Below are 20,915 nucleotides of genomic sequence, written 5' to 3'. Positions count from 1 at the left end.
TCATATATAGTTCAGCCCTGATTTTGGGGAAAATCATTGGGTGAGTCAGCAGGTTTAAGCCTGTGCCTAGCATTCTGGAGGATGTAAGAGAACATGACTCCAGGCTGTTTGGAGAGGCAAAAGCAACCCAAATAAAGTAAGCGAGGACTTAGTGCAGACTGCAAGTGTATTAGCCAGAGGTGGCATTACAGAGCCCAGCTCAGGATACGGAATGGCTCCAGCAATTCCATACTGTGCAACCCACTTCTGGAGCTTCAGGCTTAGTTCTAGGAGCTGCAGTTTCACCAGGACTTAGACAGATGATAGCAAGGGTCTGGGAGGCCTCCGCCTGGAGAAGAGGGAAAGTCAAGGGGCATTTCAGCCATTGAAATCTGTGTAAAGTTGGGTTGTGGTTGTGGGAAAAGAGGTGATATAAGGTGTCATTCCAGGAAGGAGAGCTAGGCCTAAGTTCTCTTCTCCTCAGTGGAGTGAGGTTGTTTTTTGTCTTGGGGTATGTAGGCACCAGAACTGTTCACACAGTTCGGCAGATTTCATGTTAAGGAAATGACTTTGGGAAGAAAAGGAGGTGTCCATGTGGGTTAGAAATCTGGAAGGGCATTTTCCATGGAGCGAGCCTTTAGCCAATCTCTAAAGGCCAGGTAGGATTTAGGTGAGCAGAAGGAGAGGACGCTCCAGTCAGCAGATGGGCAGTGAGGCGGGGAAGAAAGGCAGGACCAGGCCTGGTATCAGAGCTGGGGCTGGCAGGGGAGAGGCAGTGTTCGGGAAAGTGGAGTCCGCCTGAAGATTGTGGGACCTTCCGTGGGGAAGGGAACCCAGAAGCTGTTTCAGATTTGGTATTGGAGGAGAATGAGCGGACAAGGAGCAAATTTAAGAGCCAGCTTTCAGGAAATAGGTCTATAGTCCTTGGTGGTTCTGGTGTCTAGATGATGCTGGTGATTATGAAGTCTCTTTGCAGCCCCAGCCCTTGGAGCATGCAGGTGGGAGGCCAGATTCCTCACCTGGAGAGCCCCACAGAAGATGATCTCATCAACCTACCCTTTTCTTGGCCCATCTTCATGGTATGTAAGGACAAGGCTGCAGCACTTGGACCCTCTTTCAGGGGATGCTGCTGTGCTTAGACTGAGGTGGCCCTGCTGATGTTCCCTGCCCTTGGTATAGGGGTGGGACAAGGCTAGGGAAACTAACGGCTGTGCTCCCCTCTCTTCTACCTGGGCTAGGTCTTTGCTGTTCAGTTTGGCCAGGCAGGCTGGGCTGTCACATGAGTAATCCCTTCTGGTCCTCACAGCACCCTTACAAGGCAAAGACTTAGCAGCCGATCTGTTTTGTTTCTGACTGAAACAAGCTCAGAGAGTCAAGGGCCTGGCCCAGGGTGTCGCAGCAAAGTTCAGTGACAGGTTCTACCTGTGTCTTAGTTCTCTGACTCCACTTCTAGAGCTTGTTCTCTTCCACCATTCAAGATCTTTTATAGCCCCAGATGAAGAATTTCATGTTTTTTAGGAAAGTGACTACCTGGGCAAGGACTTAGCGACGCCTGAGAAATTAGCTTCAGGAGAGTATGCCCTAGTAACGATAAGTGACGTAATAACCAGCCTGTATTGAGGGTCTGCTCTGTGCCAGGCCAGCGTTTGAACTCATGAATCTGCATCACAGCATTTTTTTTTTTTTTTTTTTTTTTTAAAAGATGGTGTCTTGCTCTGTCACCCAGGCTGGAGTGCAGTGGTGCTATCATAGCTCACTGTAGCCTCAAACTCCTAGGCTAAAGCGATCCCCCTGCCTCAGCCACCCCATTAGCTGGGACTACAAGCAAGTGTCACCACACTCAGCAACATCACGTCTTACAGAAGAGGAAATGGGAGGCACAGAGAACAGAGAGGTTAAATGAGCTGTCTGGGGTCACGCAGGTAGAGCCAGTCTCAAGCAGGAGCCAGCTGATAGAGTCTCACACTGAACCACAGGGCAGCCAGAGCTTCTTATGGAAGCTTGCTTGTTTACGTGGCCCAGCTCCAGAGAGGGCTGTCCTGTCTATCTCTGCTTGTGGGTTTTCTGGGGAGGCTGCATTGGAGAGAGAGGATGTGTCTTAGTCTGACACACCACACTCTGCTGAGGTTGTGGCAGCCCCTGGCTTGGGGTTAGGATGTCTTAGGAAGTGGCAGCTCACGCCTGTGGCAGGTTTTTGTGATGGTCTGATAGAGAGGAAGGTGGTCAGAACTGGGAGGGCCCTCACTGTGCGGGTAGCCCCATGTTGGTGGAGGCCTCCTACTCTGTTTGTATGCACTGCTGCCTCATTTAACTTGAGACTTAGATCCTCGGAGCAGCCTGCCAGGAGATACGAGTTTACCTCCCAGTCAGGAGACAACACAGGGGAATTTTTTTTTTTTTTTTGAGACAAGAGTCTCGCTCTGTCGCCCAGGCTGGAGTGCAGTGGTGCAATCTCGGCTCACTGCAAGCTCCGCCTCCCAGGTTCACTCCATTCTCCTGCCTCAGCCTCCCGAGTAGCTGGGACTACAGGTGCCTGCCACCACGCCCGGCTAGTTTTTTGTATTTTTTAGTAGAGACGGGGTTTCATCGTGTTAGCCAGGATGGTCTCAATCTCCTGACCTCGTGATCCGCCTGCCTCGGCCTCCCAGAGTGCTAGGATTACAAGCATGAGCCACCGCGCCCGGCCACAGCGGACTTTCTTTTAGAGCCCGATCAAAGTTAACATGGAAAAGCTAAAGGTTCTCTGAGCTGCAGTGGCTCCTCCTTGCCATGAGGGGGCGCCATCCAGAGTCATCGCTTCCTCTGAACACATCCCACTTGAATGGGACGGGCAGCCATGGTAGCCATAGAGCACATGGGCCCACACTGCTGGCATTTAAATTTTCATTCCTGTTGTTTCCATGATGAGCATTCCTCAGGTTCTATGCCATAAATTTATAATTTGGGAAATATGATCACCACTACCATATGGCTCCCATTGTGTCTTCTAATTTAGCAAAGATGATAAATTTGTTTCCTGAAAGTTTTAGGGTTAAAAGCATTCAACTGGATTTGATTCGTTGGGAGTTGGTGATGTGCCCGATGTATCTGTAACAGGAATATCCCATTCTTCAACCATGCTGCACGCAGAGTTAGGAGTCCCAAAGAAGGCATTTGCCTGAATAATTCCGTAAAACATGTATGTAAAAGAAGTCATAAATGGAGGAAGGAAAATACTAGGTAGGTAATAAAGACATTTTTTGTACTTTTATCCTGTTTGGAATATAAATTCTTTGTTCTCAGCTAGATTTGTACTTTACTAATGAGGAAAGGTCAACAACAACGAACTGCCACCCTTTGACGTGTATATACACTCCTTTTCTTTGCATGTGAGTTGGTGGATACCATGTATAAATGTCTGCACATGTTGGCTGAGTGTAGTTTGGTGAACATACTCCATCCCCTGCCCCCAGCCCTAAGATGCAGCACCAGATACACATTTTGGAAGAACTGACCTTATTGTTGTCAAGTAGGTGGAACTTGTCAGAACGTCGTCTTTTTTCTCTTACCCCTCCCATCCTCATTCATTCTCCAAGTGCCCTTTTCATTTCACTTCCTTTTAGAGCCTCCTCTCAGCTGTCAGCTAAAGAAGACCTGATACTCCTATTCACCCCAAGATTCAAAGCTCCCATTTCTTATCTCTCCCAAAAGAATTTTCTGGATGAGCCTTTAAGCCAAAGGTATGACTGTCTAATAGTGGAATTTCAGTCATCTGGGACAGACTAGATGGGGAGATGTTAAGGAAAGAGACTCTTCCTGGTGTACCCAGAATTATAGAACTCAGATGTCCTCATGTGCCCTATGTTTCTTGCTAAAAGTTGTATAGTTTTGTGTTTTACATTGAAGTCTTAAGTCTTACATTTAAGATCCATTTTGAGTTACTTTTCATATAAGGTGTAATGATTAGGTTGAAGTTGATTTTTTTCCCCCTCCTGTGGATGTCCGCTTGCTGTAGCACACTTTGTTGAAAGGACTACCTCTTACCATTGAATTGTTTTGTAAAAAAGCAAGTGGGCAATTTGTGTTCTCTGTTGTGTTCTATTGATCTCCATGTCTAGCCCTCTACTAAGTCCATGCTGTCACGGTTACTGGAGCTATATAGTAAGCCTTAACACTGGGAAGAGAGATTCCTTTATTCTTTTTCAAAATAGTTTTGGCTCTTCTAGGGCCTTTCTCTTATGTTCACAAAGAAACTTATACATGTGAATGTTCATAGCACCTTCATTCAAAATAGCCTCAATCTGGAAACTATCCAGATGCTCTTCAGTGGTGTATGGTTGACCAAACTGTGGTATATCTATACCATGGAATACAGCAATAAAAAAGAAAAAATTATTGATCACATGCAACAATATAGGTGAGCCTCAGGGAAATGATGCTGAATGAAAAAGTCGGTCTCCAAAGGTTATATACTGCATTTGCCATTTATATAACATTCGTGAAATGACAAAATTATAGCAAGGAGGAACAGATGAGTGGTTGCCAGGGGCTAGGGATGAGGGGAATAAGGGATAGGTGTTGCTCAAAAGGGGTAGCATGAGAGAATCTGGTGGTAATGGTACAGTTTAGTATTTTGATTGTGGTTGTTACACAAAGCTACACATGTGACAAAATTGCATAGGGCTACACATACACACACACACACACACACACACGAGTGTTTGTAAAACTGGTGAAATCTGAGTAAGTTCTGTGGAGTGTGCCAATGTCAATATCCTAGTTTTGATAGCATGCTAGTTAGCTATGCAAGACGTTAACATCGGGGGAGGCTAGGCTGGATGCTTGGAACCTCCCTGTACACTTTTTTTCCAACTTCCTGTGAATCTATAATCATTTTGAAATAAAAAGTTAAAACAATATTACATTCTGTTTATGTCACATCAAGAATGGCAAACCTGTAAAAATATGGACATACAGTTGCCTCTGCAAAAGGAGGCTTCATCTGATTTCATAACATTTTATTTGTTTAGAAAAACCTGGTCTTGAAGCAAACATAACAAAATGTTAACATTTGTGAATTTAGGATGATGGATTTTATTTGTTGTGTTTTTCCCTGTCCTTTATTATGTGTTTGAATCATTCCATTATTTAAAAAATAAAATAAATGTAAACAAAAGCAATAATTACGCCAGGGTATGTATCTCCCTGGTACCTTGGTCCACTCACAAAAGTGGTCTGAATGTTTAATATTTCTTTAGTAAAACTGCTGCTTGGTCACAGGCTTCTCTCCATGAATTACTAACTCTGGGTTGGGAAGCTTAAGAACATAATCCATCTTTTTTATTATGACAAGCTAATTTAATTTTAATTGCTCCTTATAGTATTGCATTATGAGGAGGAACTATCTTTAATTATCTTTTTGGGGGGATGTTTCTAAAGTAATGTGATCTCAGAAGCAGAGCATCGTCCCTTCCAAAGTAGCCACCTGACTGTGAACTTAAAATATTTGTGTGCAACAGTGTAAATAGACTTCTCTGCTCCTCCAACTGGTGGAGGCTGCCCTTCCCCCTGAAGCAATTAAAAGAATTCCAGATGGGTGATTCTCCCCTTCCTGGTCCTATTTAAAAATACAAATGTCGCTTCGGGGATTTTTTTTTTTCCTGGAATATACCAAGTGAGTGACACAAGAATTGGGACTCTCCATTCCTGATTTAAATATTGGCTGTGTCCTTTCGAGATCATTTTTCTTGGTGACATGTTAAACAATCTCAGGTCAGTCTGCGTCCTTAAAGATCACTGTGGGTGTCAGGAATGCTGCTAACAGATGTACGTGATGAGCACACGGAGGCGCCCTTCAGCGCCTTTGGCTCAGATCCCCATCCTGCTCTTAAAGAAAAGGGCATTCTGTTATTTATTTGTTGGATTTTAATTTCTGTCTCTAGCCCTCTAAGGCTTTCTCCATGTAGTGCCATCCTCTGCTGCTGTTACCACCATCAGGGGTGGGGGTGGGGGTGCTGTACAGTTGGCGGCCAGAGGATGCCATTGAAAAGTGGAGAAGTCTTCACACTGTTCTTTGTGGAAGGACGGCCTCCCTTCCCGTGGGCAAACCCCGGGGCTGAAGCCCTCCCGGCTGCCCAGTGGCTTTTGTGTGTGTGCAGCTTTCAGCTCCTGTCCATCAGGCTGAAAGAGCCCATTCAGGGGCATTCATGCGCCTCCGAGACCCCGGCCGCCTGGACACAATCAGCTGAGAGGGGCGCTGCGAGCCCTGCACATGAGAATGCGTCCACTCGGCCTGCCTCCTATTGTTTGAAGGAGCCCAGGTCCCGGGAGTGAGCCCAGAGGAATGACACTGGACAGCCACTTGGGGTTCATTCATTCCATGCACTTGGAGCCTCTGGAAGGGAGGGGTGGGAATACCTTGCAGTGAGCTGGGAATGAGCAAGTTCAGGGCTGCTAGGGCTTATCTTTGGTCCTGACCTTCAGCTTTTATCTTTGTGTACACCTCTTGGAGCCCCTGCTTAAGGGTAGAGACCTTGTCTTCTTTATCTTTATAATCCCACATACCTGAGGCACTCATTAAGTCCTTGTTGAAGGAGTGAACTACATTGCTGCTCCTTTCATGTAGCCCCAGGCACACTGATGTACTTTACTGTCCTTTGAAGAGGCCACAGGATATTTTGCCTCTTGGGCTGTGATCACCTTACTGAAAAGACTGGGATCACCTCTTAGGTCAAGGAGAGTAGACTTTGAGATCTTGGAGGGACGAAGGACATTTTCAGGGTGGGAAGTTGCCATAGAACAGGGTGCTGATGGCCAGGGATCTGCATTTGGAATTTGAGAGGCTGAGTAAGGAGCACCATAGGCCTCTTCAGAGGCCAGCCTTAGGTGGCTGGTTTGCAGGAAAGGGCAAGACCTGGTGCTGACTTGGAACCGGTTGGTGGTAGATGTGGAGATGGGAGAATGGACTTCATGGACACTTACCATATAGCAGCCAACACCCTGGGAACCTCTGGCACCTGATGACTGACCTAGGAACATGGGGGAATGAAAAGCACAGGCCAAGATGCTAAGGAGCCTTTGTGTTTCCTAGTTTTACAAAATTGTGTTTAAGGATCACAACAGCAGCAGTCACAGTAGTAGCCAAAGAGATAGTAGAATCTTCTATTTATTGAGCATTTACTGGACTAAGAGCTTTGTACATAATACTTCACTGACTTAAGCTGTTCTGTTGTTATATACACCCACGTATGAGTGGTAAGTGCTGCAGGCATTTTAAGGTAGGAAAGGTTATTATTCCCATTTATGGACGCAATACCTGAGGCTCAGAAATATTAAGTGGCTTCCCAAGGTGAGTGGCAGAGCTTCAGTGGAAACAGGGGCTTAGGCTCTTAGCAACTGAGGTGAGGGCTGCTGCCAGCACTAATGACTCTGGTGCATTGAACTGAGTTATCTTTATAATTTCTCCATCAGTTTTAAGTGTTAAGAAAGAAGGAAGAAAAGGAAACATACCTCTACTAGTCTTTAAGGGCCTTATAACTTAGTTGGAGAAACGTAGCACACAATATAGAAACACTTTCCAAGCTGCCAGTGCCGAGTGGCGGTATCCATGCTGAGGACAGATAGGGAAAAGCTTTCCTACTTGTCACATACCCTGGGGAGGTGATCACAAACCCACTGCATGGCCTTCCTTCCAAGGAAGGAGTTAGGTTGCCCCATGGCTAAGGGAGGGATGTAGAACCACTTAACATGACATTGGTTTCAAACCGTCTGGTCCCGCCAGCTTCTTCTGTTAGGCACAGGTGCTAACTGACATCTCACAGACCCTGATCTGGTGCCAGCCCAGGCCAGATCACCAAACCCTGCCTGGCCTCAGCTCCCTGCACTATGCAATGGTATAGAAATGGGATGGCACCTCTCATAGGGTTAGTTAGTATTTGCATGCTGTGTGCTCTGTACTATTCTGTTGAGTGCGTTTAGAAGTTGATTTCCTCGGCTGGGCACGTGACTCATGCCTGTAATCCCAGCACTTTCAGAGACTGAGGAGGGCAGATCATGAGGTCAGGAGTTCGAGACCAGCCTGATCAACATGGTGAAACTCTGTCTCTACTAAAAATACAAAAATTAGGTGGGTGTGGTGGCAGGTGCCTGTAATCCCAGCTACTCGGAAGACTGAGGCAGGAGAATCGCTTGCAACTGGAAGGCAGAGGTTGCAGTGAGCTGAGACTGTGCCACTGCACTCCAGCCTGGGCAACAAGAGTGAAACTCCGTCTCAAAAAAAAAAAGAAGTTTATTTCCTCATTGGATGTGAGCAACTTCCTACAAAGGGAAGAAACTTCATCTTCAGGTCCCTAGGATAAAGCTTTTCATAGGGAGAGGACAAAAATTTAACTCCAGGTCACCAAGAGAAGTCATTTTGCAGCATGGAACTTGGTGCACTTTTGTTTTCACTATGGTCCCAGAATCCATTTGTCCTCTGACAAGGGGACTCTGTGCTGCATAGAGCTGGGTGTTCCAGCTATGTAGCCCTGTGCCTGATGGCAGGTGCAGCCACAGTTAGCTGAGGGGCAGTGGTCTCCATTCAGAGGTCTGCTTCCTTCTACCCTATTTCACCCTAATGAAGATATGTCATCTTGCAAATGACTACATGTTTTCTATCCTCCTCATTTCTAATCCTGAATTTAAGCATTGGAAAGAGCTTGAGCAAATCAGTCAGCTACCACCCCTCTCCCCCAAACTCAGTCTAGTCATCTGCAAAATGGAGCTAGCAGTGAAAACTGTATGTATTAAATGAGATGATACATGTGAAACATGTAGAGCTCTAATTTTATTTTTTATTTATTTATTGTTTTTGAGACAGAGTCCCGATCTGTTGCCCAGGCAGTGGTGTGATGTTGGCTCACTGCAACCTCCGCCTCCCGGGTTCAAGCGATTCTCATGCCTCAGCCTCCTGGGTAGTTGGGATTATAGGCATGTATGCCCAACTGATTTTTGTGTTTTTAGTAGATATGGGGTTTTCAGCATGTTGTTCAGGCTGGTCTCGAACTCCTGGCCTCAGGTAATCCATCTGCCTCGGCCTCCAAGAGTGCTGGGATTACACGTGTGAGCCGTGGCACCTGGCCTGACTAATCTTTTTTTTTTTTTTAAAGAAACAATGTCTAGCTCTGTTGCCCAGGCTGAAGTGCAGTGGTGTGATCACAGCTCATGGCAACCTTGAACTCCTGGGCTCAAGCAATCCTCCTGCCTCAGCCTCCCAAGTAAGTGGGATGCAGGCATGCACTACCATCCTTGGCTAATTTTTAAAAAATTTTTTGTAGAGAAATTTTTGTTTCTCTGCCAAGTTTTTGTTGCCCAGGCTGGTCTTGAACTCATGGCCTCAAGCAATCCTCCCACCTCAGCCTCATAAAGCACCAGGATTACAGGCATAAGCCACTGTGCCCGCTCTGTCTTATCTAATTGGGTAATCACTCAATAAAATTAAGCTCTTATTTTTTCATTTAAATGAATTGTACCGATACCTGGGAGAAGCCAAAGGTTGCTTTGGTAGTTGTGACTCCATTGACTGACCACCTTTGCTGTGCTTGATATTTATGTAGAGCACGCAGGTTAAATGCCCATGGCTTCCCTGTCCTTTTATTCTCATGGGTGATGGCGAGTAGAGCACAGAGGGCCAAGTGACTTGTCCAATCTGCGTAGACAGTGACAGTTCCCCATCCATGGCTCTTTCCACAGCTGAGGAGCCAAGTCTCAGGCAGGTCTCAAAGCTGGCAAGTTTAAACTAAGTGATATTTAGTCTGGGTGGGATTCTGATCGTGCATTTTTCTTTCTTTTTTCTTGCTCTAAAGGACGTTATTAGGGCCAGGTGCAGTGGCTCATGCCTGTAATCTTAGTACTTTGGGAGGCCAAGGTGGCAGGATTGCTTGAGCCCAGGAGTTCAAGACCAGCCTAGGCAACAAAGCGAGACCTCGTGTCTATATTTAAAAATAAATAAGTAAATAAATAGAGGGCATTATGAGGACAACTGGCAGCATTTGATTAAAGTCTGTGGATTGAGTGATAGTATTCTACCAGAGGTAATTTTCTGTTCTTTGTTCCTTCTCCACTACCACTGCTCCACTTGACTAGCCTTAAAAAATAAAAAGCAATTAAAATAAATAAGATGGCAATTTTATGACTAGGTAAACTGGTATTGTAAGAAAATGTCTTTTTTGGGAAATACACACAGAAGTATTTAGACAAAAGGGGACATCATGTGTGCATCTTACCCTAAAATGGTTTGGGGAAAAATGCATATATATAGAGAGAGAAAGAGATAAAGTAAGTGTAGTTAAATGTTAACATTTGGGGTATGTAGGTGAGGGGTATGTGGAAGTTCATTTTACTATTCTTGCAACTTTTGTATAAGTCTGAAATTATTTTAGTATTTAAAAGTTTTTTTAAAAAAAGCCCTCCTGTGGCTGAGGTGGTAGGAGGGTTAATGTGAAAAGATGGGAGAGGGGCTGTGGGATGGAGAGGGGTGGGGCAGAACTCTGGAAGGTGACCCCCTGGGAGTGGAGGGCTGAAGACATGTGAATGAAGAGAGGCGAAGAGGGGGAATAAACTGAATAAGAAAAGTCCCCCAAACAGGGCACCTTCCCACCGAAACAGGAGGGATTACCTTCAGGAAATGATGTGGGCAGACTCTAAGGCATTGCCAAGTTGGAATTACAGAATTCAGGAGTGGTGGCTCACACCTGTAATCCCAGCACTTTGGGGAGGCCAAGGTGGGTGGATTACTTGAGGCCAGGAGTTCAAGACCAGCCTGGTCAACATAGCAAAACCCCATCTCTACTAAAAATACAAAAATTAGCCAGGTGTGGTGGTGCACGCCTGTAATCTCAGCTACTTGGGAGGCTAAGGCAGGATCAGGCTGATAATGAGCCAAGAGAAGAGGAGAAACCAAGTCTGCCGGGAGAAATATCATGAATTTGGACCTTGGAGAATGAAAATTGTAGGAAAAGTAGGCAGGGTAGATGGGCAAGGAAACCCAACGTATGGTCAGGGGATCTTCTGAGGATGATGGGGATCCTGCAACTAAGCCAGCCAAACTTGAGTCTAGAATTGTGTGCCCCCAGATGCCCTTGAGCCCAGGGTAAATAGCTGGTGTGATTACAGCAACCAGCAGTGTGTGCCGTATCACAGTAAACACTCCAGGAGTGGGTTCTCACAGAAGAATCAGGAGGAAACCGCTGGCATGAGATTCAGGGCGGAATCCCCCTCAAGATCTTGGATGGTGGCAGCTGCTGTGGAGTCTGTTGCAAGCCTTTGGTTTGCAGGCACACTGGTTCAAGTTTAATCACCACAAAAATGCTGCTTTGTGTGAAAATAATATGTGAGTAGTCCTTATTGCAAAAGGTTCAAAGCAAACAGAAGGAATACATCAGCGGCCTCTTTCAGCTCCACCCCCTAGTCCCACCCCCAAGGTAACAGGTGTGGACAGTTCATCTCCCTACAGTCCTTTTTCACAGCATTTGCCCTATGGCGTAGTGGCTGGGACTGTGGGCTTTGGAGCAAGATCATCTGGGTTCACCAACTACCTCCACTACTTACAAACCTTGTAACCTTGAGCAAGTTACCTACCCTTTTCTCTGCCTACATTTTCTCATCTGTAAAGTCAGGATAATAACAGTCTAGACCTAATAGGGTTGTCATGGAGACTGAATGAGTTGGTAGGTGAAAAGAACCGGCACCTAGCACAGTCAGTGCTCAAGAAATGTTAGCGTGCACGGGACGTAGTGGCTTATGCCTGTAATTGCAACACTTTGGGAGGCTGAGGCGAGAGGATCACTGGAGCACAAGAGGTCAAGGGTGCAGTAAGTTGTGATTGCGCCACTGCACTTCATGCTGGGTGACAGAGCGAGGAAACACTGTCTCAAAAATAAATCAATAAATAAGATCTCATTACATATGAAGACCGATTTTCTTGCTTGCTTGCTTGTTTGCTTGCTTTTCTGCTTTCCTTTCTTTTTTTCTTTTTTTGAGACAGGGTCTCACTCTGTTGCCCAAGCTAGAGTGTAGTGATGGGATCATGGCTCACCGCAGCCTCAACCTCCCAGGCTCAGGAGATCCTCTCACTGCAGCCTCCCAAGTAGCTGGGACTACAGGGGCACGCCACCACCCCCGGCCAATTTTTGTATTTTTTTAAGAGATGGGGTCTCGCCATGTTGCCCAGACAGGTCTCATAATCCTGGGCTCAAGCCATTCTCCTGCCTCGGCCTCCCAAAGTGCTGGGATTACAGGTGTGAGCCACCATGCCTGGCCCTATTTTCTTTCTTAAAAACCATAAAAAGAGTCCTACTCTGAATATTTTTATCAGTAGCATTCTTAGTTTTGAGCAGTAGGTATCAGCTGACTGAGATCAGAAAAAGGATTGCTTTAAAGGACATTGGGGTGGTTCCCAGTCTCACTGGGACGGCTGTGGACTCAAACCATGGAGACCAGGCAGCAGCCCAGTCTGCACCCACAATAGTCACAAAACCAGAGTGGTGAGGCCACTGTGCTGTTGATGTTGCTGGCATTTTCAGCTTCCAGAGTGGGAGGTGAACCCTGCGTCCTGCCAGGACTCATACGAGAAGCAGGGATTCCTAAACTCAGGACAGGAGTTCAGATGCCAGGGGCAAGTGTATCCCTGAATAGTTTATGATTCATTTGAGCCTTCGTGCCCACATAAACGATGTCATTCTTCTCCTTCTCTTAAAGACAAACTGCTATATTGCTTAGGCTGGACTCAAACTCCTGGGCTCAAGGGATCCTCCCGCCTCAACATCCCGAGTAGCTAGGACTATAGGCGCAGGCCACTGCACCCAGCACATGTTATTCTGAGCATTTACCTGTGCCAGGTGCTGTGCAGCAGTGATTCTCAGCCCAGCAGCACATTGGAATTACCTGGGGAGCTTGGATGATTTGGAATGTCCAGGCCAGGCCTGGTGGTAGGTCCCAGCCATCAGGACTATTTTTTTTTAAAGAGACAGGGTCTCACTCTGTTGCCCAGGCTGGTATTAAACTTTTGACCCCAAGTGATGCTCCCACCTTGACCTCCTAAAGTGCTGGGATTACAGGTGCAAGCCACCACACCCAGCCCGGACTTTATAAGGTTCCAGGTGATTCCAATGTGTAGTCAAGGTTAATAACCACAGCTTCTAGAGGATAGTGCATTTTAATAATCACCTCTATATTGGGTAGGTGATGTTATTCTGGATTTATACATGGGAAACCAAGCCTGAGAAAGCATTCCTGCTTTGCTTTATGTCACCCAGTAAGTGGGGCATTCCCACTGCCCAACCCCTTCCCCTGACTGCAGTGACTGCTGCTGCCTGCCTGGATGGGGAGGAGGAGCAAGCCTCTTCCTCAGCCCCCGGCACTCCCCAGCCACACCAACCTACCGCAGGCCGTCCAAACTCCACGGTTTCAGGGCCTTGCCCACAGGTTTCTCTGCCTAGGTTGGTGTTACCTCACTTCTCACATGGACAGTTTCCACTCACCGCCCCCAGCATAAGTGAGTCCTCCTCTTCTTTTTCCTTTGTGATACTAAAACAGTGTATGTGATTGTATATGTATTAATATGTATTAATCCCAGCACTTTGCAGGGCTGAGGAAGGTAGATCACCTGAGGTCAGGAGTTCGAGACCAGCCTGGCCAACAGGGTGAAACCCAGTCTGTACTAAAAATAAAAAATTAGCCGGGTGTGGTGGCATACGCCTGTAATCCCAGCTATTTGGGAGGCTGAGGCAGGAGAATCGCTTGAACCCGTGAGGCAGAGGTTGCAGTGCACCACTGCACTCCAGCCTGGGCAACAAGAGCAAAACTCTGTCTCAAAAAAAAAAAAAAAATATTTCAGGAGTGGGGCGGCACAAATAGGCAAAATGTCTGCTAAGGCTCCTTGTGGGACAGTGATGAAAGAAACACCAACAAACACTGACGTAACTAAAGGCTATCCTAGGATCAAAAGGCAGTCTACTGAAAGTCCATTAATTAGCATTTGCTACCACTTATCTGTGGAAATTAAGATTTTTTTTGGTTCTCTGCAATCAAAACAAAATTCAAAAATAAAATACTAGCTGATGTGGTGATATAAGACAACTCTCCATCGTCACCATGCCTTTTAGGATGCAGCTGAACACCTTTGTTCTTCTTATGGATTCATCTGATTTTTGTGTTGGAGATTTGCATGAGATTTTGCTTGTTACTGAAAATGTTTCCTCTGTGGAGAGTTTGAGCAGCCTCCTGGTTGTGCAGAGTGGCCCAGGGTTGGGCTCAGCTGACCGGGTGGCAGGTGCAAAGCAGAGTTCTAGAAGGGAGTCTGCCTGTGGCCTCATAGAGGTAACTTATTTCAGTGAGCAGTGCTGGGTGCCTGAGTGAGGAAGTAGAGGTGGCAGAGGAGGGGTCCAGTGGGCTGTCTGGGCCATGTGAGGCTGTCTGCAGGACTCCTCAGAAAGGTTCAGGACTCACGTTCAGTGCAAGGAAAGACAAAGACCTTTATTGCTACAAAGTCGGGTGGGAGACTGAAGTCCTCAGATGGTCTACAGGCTTGAAAACCAAATCAAGTTGACCAACAACCTTCAGTTACAGTCATGTGGTACTGCTGCGACTTCTGAATTTCCCATTTGGGGTTTTATTAGCTTTTAGTGAAAGGCGACATTGTGAAGAAACCCAGATTAGAATTCAGCTTACAAAACAGCTGAGTGAGAAAGTGGGATGGGGAGCCAGGGCACTACGTAGAAAATCATTGAGCAATTACTCAACACAATTAGAGCCCAAACACCACCGTCTCGTGCACTCCTTGAGCTGGCAAGTAGGGAAGTGAATGCGGAGCCGGAGCTCAGGGAGAGGTGTCTGTGGCTCCCTCACTTCTGGTCCCAGAGGCCTGGAGGGTCCTCTGTTCTGAGCGTTTTCCATGGGCAGGGGCTGGTTTCAGACCCAGTCAGACTCCCAAAGCTAAGCCAATGAGCAGCCCTCGCTGGCCATGACTTTGCCATTTAGAAATGGCTTTCTCCAGAATGAATGGGGAGCCTAATGCAGACCCAACTGACAGACTTCAGCAGCTTTGGGGAAAGTAATAAAAATAAGCCCAGGGGTTTGAGACAAGCCTGGGCAACAAAGTGAGATCCTGTCTCTACAAAAAATTAGCTGGGTGTGGTGGCACACGCCTGTGGTCCAGCTACTCCGGAGGCTGAGGCAGGAAGATCGCATGAGCCCAAGAGGTTGAGGCTGCAGTAAGCTCTGTTTGTGACACTACACTCCAGCCTGGGTGACAGAATGAGACCCTTTCTCCAAAATAAAAAGAAAAAAGAAAATGAGACCAGTAGTGATCTAGATAAGTAAGCACTTTGGGATGGCTTCCCAGAGATAAGTAGGTGATGTAAACCTCATCTTCCCAGCCCTGTAAAGAAAAAGGTTTTTTGTGGGGGTAGGAGGAGGTAGGGAGGGAGGCTCCATTTCATCAAATCTGAAGGTGGACTTGAGAGTTTATAGTTTTCCCAGACTATGAGGCTCCACCCAAGCTTTCTGTCTCTGCCAGTGCCAAGATGCTGCCTGTCCTGCCACCTGTGCTGAGCAGGTGTCCCTGATGTCCATGATGGTTCAGGCTGGAGTAACTAGAAAAAGAACTCAGTTAGGTTCCCAAGGAAGAAACTGTAATTCAATCCCTGCCCAGCTCACAATGGTGATCTCAGTATGTGTCTTAGCCATTTTGCATTTAAGATTCTCTGTCTATAAAATGGCAATCTGCTGATCTTAAAAAAAAATGTGGAAGAGACAATAAAATAAAATCCCAGTTCTACTGAGTTCTAACAGCCAGAAACCGTGAGCCATTTAAAATTTTGTTTGTCTCATGTTTATGAGAAAGGATTAAATAACAGATATCTAAACCAACACCAGGGACTCTTTTAAAAGCTCAAATTCTAGGGCAGTGGTTCTCAACTCTGGCTGCACATTAGAATCAACTGGGGAGCTTTTGAAAAACACCAGTCCCCAAACTCCACCCCAGACCAATTAAATCATAATCTCTAGGAAGGAGGTCCAAGTGTCTGTATGTTTTTAAAAGCTCCCCGAGTGATTCTAATGGGCTGCCAGGGTTGGGAGTCATTGTTGGGGTATGCCAGTTGGATATAAAGATTCAGATTTATTTCCAGAAATATTGTACAAGATAATTTTTTTATTTCTCTAATAATAGCTGAAAAATATATCTTATTTATTTATTTGATTGAGATATAAATCGCATACCATGAAATTCATCCTCTTATTAAAGTATGCAATTCAGTGGCTTTAGTATACTCACAGAGTTGTGCAACCATCACCCCTCTCTAATTCCAGAAAAAATCCTTAGCTGTTAGCAGTCACTCTCCTTTATCTCCTGACAACCACTCCTCTACTTTCTGTCTCCGTGGAGTTGCCCATTCTAGGCATTTCATCAAATGCAGTCATACAACATGTGGCCTTTTATGTCTAGCTTTTTTCACTTGGCCTAATGCTTTCAGGGTTCACCTATGTTGTAGCATGTATCTGTACTTCATTCCATTTTATTTCTGGATAATATCCCATCATGTAGATATCCCGCATTTTGTTTGTCCATTCATCCACTGGTGGACGTTGGGGTTGTTTCCACTTTTTGGCTGTTGTGGACAGTGCTGCTGTGAGCATTCATGTACAGGTTTTTGTAAGGACATATGGTTTCAGTTATATTGGGTATACAGTTGACCTTTGAACTATGCAGGGGTTAGGACGCCAACCCCTCATGCAGTAGAAAATCCATGTATAACTTTTGGCTCGACAAAACGTAACTACTAATAGCCTACTGTCGATTAACAACTTATTTTGTAGGCTATATGTATATATACTGTATTCTTACAATAAAGTAAGCTAAAGAAAAGGAAATGTTATTGTGAAAACCATAAGGAAGAGAAAATACTGTATTAATACCATAAGTTTACATTGTCTGTCTACAAGAGGAATTGTCTGTCTGAAATGACAGACAACTACACAGCTGCAGACCTCAATTTCTGGTACATATCAAGCGATTCAACTTTTTCCTGTAATGTCATGACTCTTCTCTTTTCTTGGGAGCACTTTCAGCATCACCAGTGGCACTTCATATGGGGCTCATGGTATTATTCAGGGTTTATGGTATTGCACTAAACACGATGAAAACTACGTGAGAACCGCAAGAGATCACTTTTTACTGGAATAAGCAGTTTACTGGAGAGATGAGCAGCTCACATAGAGATCACTAGCATCTAGCTGTTGGATACCTGTGACACTTGAGTTCACGGCAATAGCAACAGGAGGTGGCTATGAAATTATTACAGTAGTGGCCAGGCGCGGTGGCTCATGCCTGTAATCCTAGCATTTTGGGAGGCCGAGACAGGTGGATTACCTGAGGTTGGAAGTTCAAGTCCAGCCTGGCCAACATGGTGAAACCCCGTCTCTACTAAAAAATACAAAATATTAGCTGGTGCAGTGGTGTGCGCCTGTAATTCCAGCTGCTTGGGAGGCTGAGGCACAAGAATTCGCTTGAACCTGGGAGGCGGAAGTTGCAGTGAGCCGAGATAGCGCACCACTGCACTCTAGCCTGGGCTACAGAGAGAGACTTCGTCTCAAAAAACAAAAACAAAAACAAAAAAATTATTACAGTCATACAGTATGTACTGTATTTAATTTTATGCAGTGATTATATTGCATCTTTATGTTTGTTTACATTTCTCTGACTATAAGTGGTGCCATGTACAGTCTGTGTGTGCAAAAGTTTTGATAAATTTTTATGTTTTATGATAGATTTATGGATATTTGTGGTAGTAAATGATAGACTAGTATCTACGTAGATTTGATGCATTCATGACATACCTTTTTCTTAATTTTTTCAGCATTTCTAGGCTACATAGTTTACAAGTTTTTCCAAATTGTCACAAATCTCCAAAAAATGTTCCAGTATATTTATTGAAATAAATTCACATATAAGTGGATCTACAAAGTTCAAACCTGTTTTGTTCAAGGGTCAACTGTATATCTAGGAGTGGAATTGCTGGGTTGCACGGTCACTTTATGTTTAACCATTTGAGGAGGTGCCAGCCTGTTTTCCAAAATGGCTACACCATTTTACATTGCCATCAGCAGTGTATGAGGGTTCCGGTTTCTCTGCGTCCTCATCAACACTTGGCATTATTTTCTGTGCTTTTGACTATAGCTATCCTAATGGATGTGAAGTGGTATGTCATTGTAGTTTGGTTTACCTTTTCCTGATGGCTAATGATGTTGGGTACCCTTTAATGTATTTATTGGCCATTGTTAAGTCTTCTCTAGAGAAATGTCTATTCAAGTCTTTTGACTTTTTATTTTATTTTATTTTATTTATTTATTTATTTTATTTTATTTTTTTGAGATGGAGTCTCACTGTCACCCAGGCTGAAGTACAGTGGTGCAATCTCAGCTCACTGTAACCTCCACCTCGCAAATTCAAGTGATTCTCCTGCCTTAGCCTCCCGAGTAGCTGGGACTACAGGCACATGTCACCACACCCAGTTAATGTTTTGTATTTTTAGTAGAGACGGGGTTTCACCATGTTGGCCAGGCTGGTCTCTAATCCTGACCTCAAGTGATCCACCCACCTTGGCCCCCCCAAAGTGCTGGGATTACAGGCATGAGCCACCATGCCCGGGCTCTTTTGACCTTTTAAAATTGAGTTATTTGTCTTTTTATTGTTGAGTTGCAAGAGCTCTTTCTTTATGTATTCTGGTTACTAGATCCTTATTAAATACATTATTTGCAAATATTTTCTCTCATTCTGTGGGTTGTCTTTTCACTTTCTTCGTAGTATTCTTTGAAGCACAAAAGTTTTTAATTTTGATGAAGTCTAATTTAGCTATATTTTCTGTTATCATTTGTGCTTTAGGTGTCATATCTAAGCAACCACTGCCTAGTCCTAGGTCATGAAAAATATGTCTTTAATTTATTCTAAGATATTTATAATTTCAGTTCTTAGAGGTCATCAATTTTGAGTTAATTTTTATATACAGTGTTAGGTAGATTTTATCACTCCAAAAAGGTAGGAGTACAGCTTCATTCTGTGCAAGATAAGTTGATCATATTAGAATATTAGACTAGGCCACGGGGCTTGGGAGCTCTAGTCCCTTATTGTGATGGTGAGGCACGTAAGGTACTGTGAGGTTCAATTGAGAGATAAACTGACTCTAAAGGCCTGTTTGAACCTAAAGTACCTCGTAACTCTTTATTTTTCTTTTTTTTTTTGAGACGGAGTCTCTCTCTGTCGCCCAGGCTGGAGTGCAGTGGTGCCATCTAGGCTCACTGCAAGCTCTACCTCCTGGGTTCACGCCATTCTTCTGCCTCAGCCTCCCGAGTAGCTGGGACTACAGGCGCCCGCCACCACGCCCAGCTCATTTTTTTGTATTTTTTTAGTAGAGACGGGGTTTCATCATGTTAGCCAGGATGGTCTCGATCTCCTGACCTCGTGATCCGCCCGCCTTGGCCTCTCAAAGCGCTGGGATTACAGGCATGAGCCACCGTGCCCGGCCAGTACTTCCTAACTCTTATGAAAGGTTAAAGTGTATTCTCCATAGTTTCTCTATTCAGTCAGTTTTAATAGCATTTCTAACATTGGGAAGCTATAACTTATTTCTGAGGTATTATGTGTATCTTAACACCAGAACATGACTAGAACATTGCATGGCTCTGTCACACGTGAGTTGCCAAACTCACTGTCATATTTTTAAAGATCTTAATTCTTTGGTAGATAACCAAGGTTAGTTGAAATGCATGTTCAGATTATGGATACATCAGACTCAGCCAAATGGAAAATGTATACCATAGAAGAAAATATATTCCAGCCAGGCATGGTGGCTTACGCCTGTAATTCCAGCACTTTGGGAAGCCAAGGTGGAAGGATCACTTGAGGCCTGAGCAACATAGCAAGACCCTGTCTCTACAAAAAAATATGAAAAATTAACCAGGCATGGTGGTGTGTACCTGTAGTCACAGCTACTCAGGAGGCTGAGGTGGGAGGATCACTTGAGCCTAGGAGGTCGAGGCTGCAGTGAGCCGTGTTCACACCACTGCACTCCAGTCTGGGTGACGGAGTGAGACCCTATCTCAAAAAAAGAAAAAAAAAAAAAAAAAGGAAAGAAAGAAAGAAAAGGAAGGAAGGGAAGAAGGGAAGAAAATAAATTCTAAATAGATTAAAAAGAAGTTTAAAAAAATTAAAAGATACCTTTAAGAGTTTTGAAAACGATGTTGAAGCATCCTATAAAAGCCACAGCAAGTGATAATGATGTGATAATAGACCAAAAGAACGCAAGGGAAATCTCCTAAACAGACTCAAACTATACAGGGAGGGGCGGTTTGGAAGGGGGGTTAGATGCCTACCTCATGCCACACTCAAATATATCAACTGAATGAAAGATTTATTTCATTATTCTTTTTACATTTAATAAAGAGATGCTTGCTAATGGAAGTAAAAAATTCAAACAGTACAAGTAAAATGAAATTCTTCCTTGACTTTCTTTTCCCCTCTCTGCCTAGCTCCACTTCACTCACTGCTATTTGGTGTGTGTTCTTCCTGGCTGGTTTGAATATATACATATACAACTACTATGTATTATTTTGTGTATTTTTTAACACAAAGAGGATTCCGTTATTTCTATTTGATAACTTGCTTTTCCCCCCCACTTAATAGGGTATCTCAGAGACCTTTTGAGATCAGTACATATGGGCTTACCTCATTCTAATTAGCCACTGTGTTGTATTCCATAGTAGAGATGTACCTTGTAAGCATTCCCATGTTGGTAGGCATGCTAAGAAGAAAAAAAGAACATACTTGAACACACCTTTGTATGCCCAAACTAGTCTTTCTCCAGCATAGATTGCTAATAGTAGATTTACTGGGTCTGATGATATTTGTGCATTTTATTTTCTTT

At 44.6% G+C, this 20,915-nt stretch overlaps 1 protein-coding gene across 2 annotated transcripts in view; it reads left to right on the top strand.

Annotated features, from left to right (window-relative positions):
• Positions 1-20,915, top strand: part of TCF7L1 (transcription factor 7 like 1) — a 176,549-nt gene that overhangs the window by 49,993 nt on the left and 105,641 nt on the right. The gene's annotated exons all lie outside the window — the stretch shown is intronic.

This window comes from Pongo abelii, chromosome 12, assembly GCF_028885655.2.
Source record: "Pongo abelii isolate AG06213 chromosome 12, NHGRI_mPonAbe1-v2.0_pri, whole genome shotgun sequence".
NCBI classification, from domain to species: Eukaryota; Metazoa; Chordata; class Mammalia; order Primates; family Hominidae; genus Pongo; species Pongo abelii.
This window is presented reverse-complemented; position numbering and strand designations above follow the sequence as displayed.